This window comes from Babylonia areolata, chromosome 15 (genome assembly GCF_041734735.1).
Source record: "Babylonia areolata isolate BAREFJ2019XMU chromosome 15, ASM4173473v1, whole genome shotgun sequence".
Taxonomy (NCBI): domain Eukaryota; kingdom Metazoa; phylum Mollusca; class Gastropoda; order Neogastropoda; family Buccinidae; genus Babylonia; species Babylonia areolata.
In genome coordinates this window covers 30992970-31000469 of record NC_134890.1, presented here as the reverse complement: position 1 = coordinate 31000469, position 7500 = coordinate 30992970, and the positions used below count along the sequence as shown (strand labels likewise).

At 41.0% G+C, this 7500-nt stretch overlaps 1 protein-coding gene across 1 annotated transcript in view; it reads right to left on the bottom strand.

Annotated features, from left to right (window-relative positions):
• Positions 1–7205: 7205 nt before the first annotated feature.
• Positions 7206–7500, bottom strand: part of LOC143290263 (putative chitinase 10) — a 3446-nt gene continuing 3151 nt past the window's right edge. Inside the window, exon 2 of the mRNA XM_076599603.1 lies at positions 7206–7500. This exon is cut by the window's right edge and continues 700 nt beyond it. The gene's annotated coding sequence lies outside the window, so the exon portion shown is untranslated.

The following is a 7500-nucleotide window of genomic DNA, read 5'->3' as shown; positions in this document are numbered from 1 at the left end:
CGGTCGGTCTGTATGTCTGTCCGACCCCCCTTACCACTCACTCTCTCTCTCTCTCTCTCTCTCTCACTCTTTCTCTCTCTCTCTGTCTCTCTCTAATTCTCTTTCTCTCTGTCTCTCTCACTCTTTCTCTCTCTCTCTGTCTCTGCCTCTCTCTCTCTCTCTCTCTCTCTGTCTCTCTCACTCTTTCTCTCTCTCTGTCTCTGCCTCTCTCTCTCTCTCTCTCTCTCTGTGTGTGTGTGTGTGTGTGTGTGTCTGTCTCTCCCTGATTCTCTCTCTCTCTCTCCCTCGCTCTCTGCCTCTCTCTCTCTCTCTGTCTCTGCCTCTCTCTCTCTCTCTCTCTCCCTCGCTCTCTCTCTCTGCCTCTCTCTTTCTCTCTCTCTCTCTCTCTCTCTACCTCTCTCTCTCTCTCTCTCTCTCTCTGTCTCTCTCTCTCTCTGGTGTCTGTTTCTTTTTTTTTCTCTCTTTCATGTTTTCTTTCTTCTTCTTCTTCTTCTCCATCTTCTCTTTCTTCTGCCAAAGGATGCACACCCCCTAACTGCTAACAGGCGAACAGGGGTGTCATGTTTGTGAGAAGAACAACACACAATGTTGGTGTGCGACCATTGAAAGGCCAGTTAGATCACACTCATTTCCTGTACGAATAAACAATAGTAAGAAAAATGGTGGTGTTTTTGCACGGCTTTTTATTTTTGTTTTTTCGCCTGTCTCTTGGCGTCAAACAAAGCACTTTTCGTGAGGGTTTGATGTAAAATGTGTGAAAATGCACACACGCGCGTGCGCGCATTTCACACACACACACACACAAGCACGCACGCACACACACATAAGCACGCACGCACACACACACACACACACACACACACACACACACACACACATGCACACACCTGCAGACACTTGCAAGTTTGCATATGCTAGCACGCACGTACACACATGCACATGCGAACGTGCGAGCAAACAAAGACACATAGCAACACTCGCATACACCAACACACACACATGAACGCGCGCGATCGCTTGCACCTGTACACATGCATACATGCACACACATACATTTAAGGCATTGTGTAAGTAATGACGAACTCATAAAATACAGCTTCTCAAGTCAGATGCAAATCATATCTGACGAATATTTGTATTTGTATTTCTTTTTAACACAAAAGACTTCTCTGTGTGAAATTCGGGCTGTTCTCCCCAGGGAGAGCGCGTCGCTACACTACAGCGCCACCCATTTTTCACTCACTTGTGTAAACAAAGTGAGTCTATGTTTTAACCCGGTGTTCGGTTGTCTCTGTGTGTGTGTGTGTGTGTGTGTGTGTGTGTGTGTGTGTCTGTGTCAGTGTCTGTGTGTCTGTGGTAAACTTTAACATTGACATTTTCTCTGCAAATACTTTGTCAGTTGACACCAAATTAGGCATAAAAATAGGAAAAATTAAGTTCTTTTTAGTCATCTTGTTTAAAACAATATTGCACCTCTGGGATGGGCACAAAAAATAAAAAATGAAGCCTAATTATATGCAAACTGCATTTACTGTTATATTTATATTTTTTTGAAACAGGAGAGGCAAGGCCTTCAAGACTCACTTGTGATGCACTTTTTTTTTTTTAATCCAAGCTTTTTATGTATTGAGTATAATTTCAAAATGTAATGTTTAAGATGAGAAAGATCAGTTTAAAGCAAACTAAGTCCCCTAGCATTAATTACAGAGTAATTTCCCTTATTTTACTGTCTGCACCAAAACGTTTGCAATAAACAAAACTTCCATGCTTAGCAAAAGAAATTCCTGTTTGAACAAAAAATGATAATAATGACAGATCTTTTGTTGGGTCGAATATCAGATCAAAGTGCCAAGTTTAGAGAATACAAAAAATATAAATATAACAGTAAATGCATTATACTCAATACATAAAAAGCTTGGATTTTTTTTTTTTAATGTATCACAAGTGAGTCTTGAAGGCCTTGGCTCTCTTGTTTTTTGTATTTTTTCCTGCGTGCAGTTTTATTTGGTTTTCCTATCGAAGTGGATTTTTCTACATAATTTTGCCAGGAACAACCGTTTTGTTGCCGTGGGTTCTTTTTACGTGCGCTAAGTGCATGCTGCACACGGGACCTCGGTTTATCGTCTTACCCGAATGACTAAGCGTCCAGACCACCACTCAAGGTCTAGTGGGGGGGGGGGAGAAAATATTGGCCGCTGAGCCGTGATTCGAACCAGCGCGCTCAGATTCTCTCGCTTACTATGCGGACGCGTTACCTCTAAGCCATCACTTTCGTAAAAAAAATATATATATACAAGCGTCTTCTGTAACATATGCGGATATACATTAACTCACTCAGTACGGCCAGTCCTCTCTTCTCCTCTACACAGACCCCTCGGATGTCCAGTGGGTGTCTGAATGACCCAACCTTTAGCTTCCGTCGTCAGAATTGTGGTATTCTTTGTAAACATTCACGTCTTCAGTATAAGAGCCTTCCGCTTGCAATATTTTGATGATGGTAATTGGGGTGAAACGCTGTTAACGTCGTCTCTTTCGCCGTTCGTATGGAGAGAGTTAAACCACACAGATCTGACACATTTCCAAGCAGTATTCACAAACAGAGAAGATAACAGATTCATGGTAAACGGACACAACTCCAAAGAAAATGTCCAGGAAAGACAATCAGTATCAGTATCAGTATCAGTAGCTCAAGGAGGCGTCACTGCGTTCGGTCAAATCCATATACCTTACACCACATCTGCCAAGCAGATTCCTGACCAGCAGCGTAACCCAACGCGCTTAGTCAGGCCTTGAAAAATATAACAATAATAAAATAAAATAAAATAACAAAAAAAAATAAATAAATAAATAAATAATCGATAAATACATAAAAAATACTAATAATAATATTTATAAGGCGCAAAATCTTGATGAAGTCAACCCTAAGCGCGCGCGCGCGCGCACACACACACACACACACACACACACACACACACACACACACACACACACACACACACACACACAAAGACAGGAAAGACAAGAACTGTTTTATTTCAGCATTTATTTAATCACGCGTGTGGTATGAAATATTCTATTTACATTTGCGTAGAATAGAAAAACAGAAACAAAAAACCGTATCAACGTATAAAAACATTAGAAACTATATATTTACAGCACATAATCATATCAAAGCCAATGATTTTAACAACATGAAAACGTGTTCAATAATGTTTCTTTTTTAAAATCAGTATACTCAAGCAGCTCTGCGCCTGAGCCAAGCCAGCTCAGACAGTAAACACGAAACATGAAAATGAACAGAAAAGCGCGAAATATTGAAATGGACAAACATGAAATGTGGAAACTGACAGGCAAAATCGAAATATGGAAATGGAAAGACATGCACGAAGTATGGAAATGGACAAACACGAAATATGCAAATGGACAGATACGAAATATGGAAGTGGACAGACACGAAATATGGAAACGAACATGCACGAAAGATGGAAATGGACAGGCAAACACGAAATATGCAAATGGACAGACACGAAATATGGAAAAGGACAGACACGAAATATGGAAACGAACATGCACGAAATATGGAAATGGACAGGCAAACACGAAATATGCAAATGGACAGACACGAAATATGGAAAAGGACAGGCAAACACGAAATATGCAAATGGACAAACACGAAATATGCAAATGGACAGACACACACGAAATATGCAAATGGACAAGCACAAAGTATGGAAATTGACAAACAAACACGAAATATGCAAATGGACAAGCACAAAGTATGGAAATTGACAAACAAACACAAAATAGGGGAATGGACGAAAAAGCACGGAGAGACAGACACACAGACAGACACACAGATGGATATACATGCAAATTGTGATGTCAACATTTACAATAGGCCTAAGTCTCTTTTTTTTTCGATATAACAAATGAACATATCTGATGCTCTTGCCTTTCTGCGAGAGAAAATACACACACGTAGTACGCGTGAACACTGAATGGAAAATGGAACCGTCAGATCTGATCCTTCATTGATTTCTCTGGAAGCACTTACCTAAGATATAGAGAGAAAAAAGCCATACATCACACATGCGCATTCGCGCGCGCGCACACACACACACACACACACACACACACACACACACACACACACAAACACACACACACACAACCTCTCTCTCTCTCTCTCTCTCTCTCTCTCTCTCTCTCTCTCTCTCCCTGTGAAAATGGAAAAAACGAAAGGACCACAAAGTGTAAGAGGCAAACAGACAGACAGACAAACAGACATATCAAGACACAGCACGGACATTGTCAAAGACACAAGGTTTGATGTTGCTCATCTTTTGACCGAGAAGGGAAAAAGTGGAGAGAGAAAAACCACACACACCAAGTTTTGATAGCCTAGTCATAATGCCATCGAAACACAACAGCCTAAACAAGAAGAAATCAACAAGTAACCTAATTTGTTTGCGATCACATTGATGACGATGATGATTACGATGACGGCGAAGACGACGGTTTAACGGGTTGGCTAGCCACAGAGGATACATGAGCTAGACATTAAAAAAATCATCATCAGCATCATTATCCTCATCATCAATATAATCACATCAACAATTCACCAGTTGACTTCAAGTGCTAAATCAAGGCAGCACAGCTACAATAAGCATAATTATTATCGCTACATATTTCCTCTAACTGGTTGGGGTCTATTCACCACAAGGTAATGTATCATATCGTTATCGTACATGATATCATTATCATCGTCACAAATAATCAGAAAATGAAGTCATTTTCCACAGCATTATCAAAAGCGAAGCGTTTTTCTTACCAGTGATTGTGAAAACACGTGGACAAAGTCACTGTCTCCAATGACTGACAAAGAGTGGAGCACACTAGTCACTCTGGCTATGACTGTAAAAAGAAAACGATATGAGTTATCATTTCCCTCTTTTCAGTTTCACATTCACTTTCTCAAAGAGGCGTCACTACGTTAGGACAAATCCATATACGCTATACCACAAGTTTCTCAAGAGGCGTCACTGCGTTCGGACAAATCCATATACGCTACACCACAAGTTTCTCAAGAGGCGTCACTGCGTTAGGACAAATCCATATACGCTATACCACAAGTTTCTCAAGAGGCGTCACTGCGTTAGGGCAAATCCATATACGCTTCCGCACATCCGCTAGGCAGATGCCTGACCAGCAGCATAACCCAACGTGCTTAGCCAGACCTTCAGCGCCAGCATGAATCATATCATTTTTTTGTATTTGTATTTGTATTTCAATTTATCACAACACATTTCTCTGTGTGAAATTCGGGCTGCTCTCCCTGGGGAGAGCGCTTCGCTACACTACAGCGCCACCCTTTTTTTTCTTTTTTCTTTTTTCTTTTCCTGCGTGCAGTTTTTATTTGTTTTTCCTATCGAAGTGAATTTTTCTAAAGAATTTTGCCACGAACAACCCTTCAGTTGCCGTGGGTTCTTTTACGTGCGCTAAGTGCATGCTGCACACGGGACCTCGGTTTATCGTCTCATCCGAATGACTAGCGTCCAGTCCAGTGGAGGGAGAAAAAATATCGGCGGCTGAGCCGTGATTCGAATCAGTGCGCTCAGATTATCTCGTTTCCTAGGCGGACGCGTTACCTCTAGGCCATCACTCCACAGACTTTGAGTACCTATCAGAGTGGACTTCTTCTACAGGATTTTGCCAGAAGACAGCAACACTCATGTTGCCGTGGATTCTTTTTTCAGTGCAGGCATGTGCGTGCTGCACACGGAGACATCGGGTTTATAGTCTCATCCGAATTCTTTCCCTGGTTAGAAAAGAAAACAATTGCGATTATTCTCCATCTGTCTGTCTGTCAGCATTAATTTTGCAGCCATTCGGCTATGATTGTCAGAAGAGGGAAGTTCTTGTATGGCCTGTCGCCTCTCCGGTGCCATGAATACATCATTTGTCAAAAGTGAAAGATTCCGATTTGTAACCCTAAGTAATGTCAAAAGTGAAAGATTCCGATTCGTAACCCCAAGTAATGTCAAAAGTTGTTGTTTGTTTTGTTGTTTTTTGTTTTGTTTTGTTTTGTTTTGTTTGTTTTTTTTTGTTTTTGTTGTTGTTGTTGTTGTTGTTGTTTTACATTGTTTGAACCCCATAATCTCTCTCTCTCTCTCTCTCTCTCTCTCTCTCTCTCTCTCTCTCTCTTCTTCTTCTTCTTCTTCTTCTTCTTCTTCTTCTTCTTCCCACCCATCCCTCATTCCTACTCTTTCTTATTTATCATCACATATTTTGTCTGCTGGTCTATATAGTCTTTCGTTATTTATTCTATAATCACTTTATTTAAATCTAAGAATCTGTCTCTCTCTTTTTTCTCTCTGTCTTTCCCCCGCCCCCTCACCCACCCCCACCCCCACCTCCCCCTCCCCCCATTTCCCGCCCACCAACCTCCACCCCAACCCCCAGCCCTACCCTCCCTCTCTTTCACTTATCATAACACATGTAGCCAGCTGGTCCACAAAACCTCTTAGATTAGATAAACAAACGCAAAGTTAAGATTAAATGATTCAAACACGAGAACGCGCGTAATCAAATCAGTATATAAATCATCTGGGAAAATTCTGAAGTTAAGGTTCATCTACTATTCACATTTTTCTTCTGAAATATGTATAAACATTTAACTAAAAGTTATTAAATTCAACCAAAACATTACATAATGTCACCATATATAAACCAGAAACGCACACAGCACTTGTCAACAGAAACGGTTGTTGCTTTTTGCCTTTCAAACTCACGACAGGATCACCGCCTTTATTCTCGGTGTTTTCAAACAACAGAGCGATTCATAAACCAGTCATGGTTCAGTCTGCTGTGTTTCTAAACACTCCAGCCATTTTTGAGAACGATTTCCATGATCGATATTGAAGTCTCCAATTACTCACAATATTTGAAGGGGAAGTGGTGACACAAACGTGGAATTCTCCGTCGTCAGTTCCGCCAAATGAGAGAATCTGGATGCCGAGCGGTTGAAGTTTCAACCAATCACAAAACAGGCCGCATTTTCAAATGAGAAAACAACTATCTGTGGATTCCAGTCTGTTGTTATATCATTCAGGATCAAGTTCTGCAGATGCGAATCTGGAAGCTGTTTTTGTTGTTGTTGTTGTTGGGGTTTTATTTGTTTTGTTTTGTTTTTGTTTTTTAACACAACCAGAAAAGCGTGTATGCAAAAGTTCACTTGCAGTAGAGTAGGACAGCGACTAATTATAGCGCGTTTATGTCAGGTTCAGTTTCTAAGACAAGCCATTCTCAGCAGCAGAAGCTTTCAGCCAATCACAAAAGCACAAACTGTCCAGCGCGTGTGACCGGAACAACTCGTTATTCCGACCGGAGGAGTAGGGAACGAAGCAACACAATTTGATAAATGGTATGGATTTGACTGCTGGAGCCAAACAGTATTGATTTTCATTGGGCTAAACAGTATTGATTTCACAAGGCCAAATT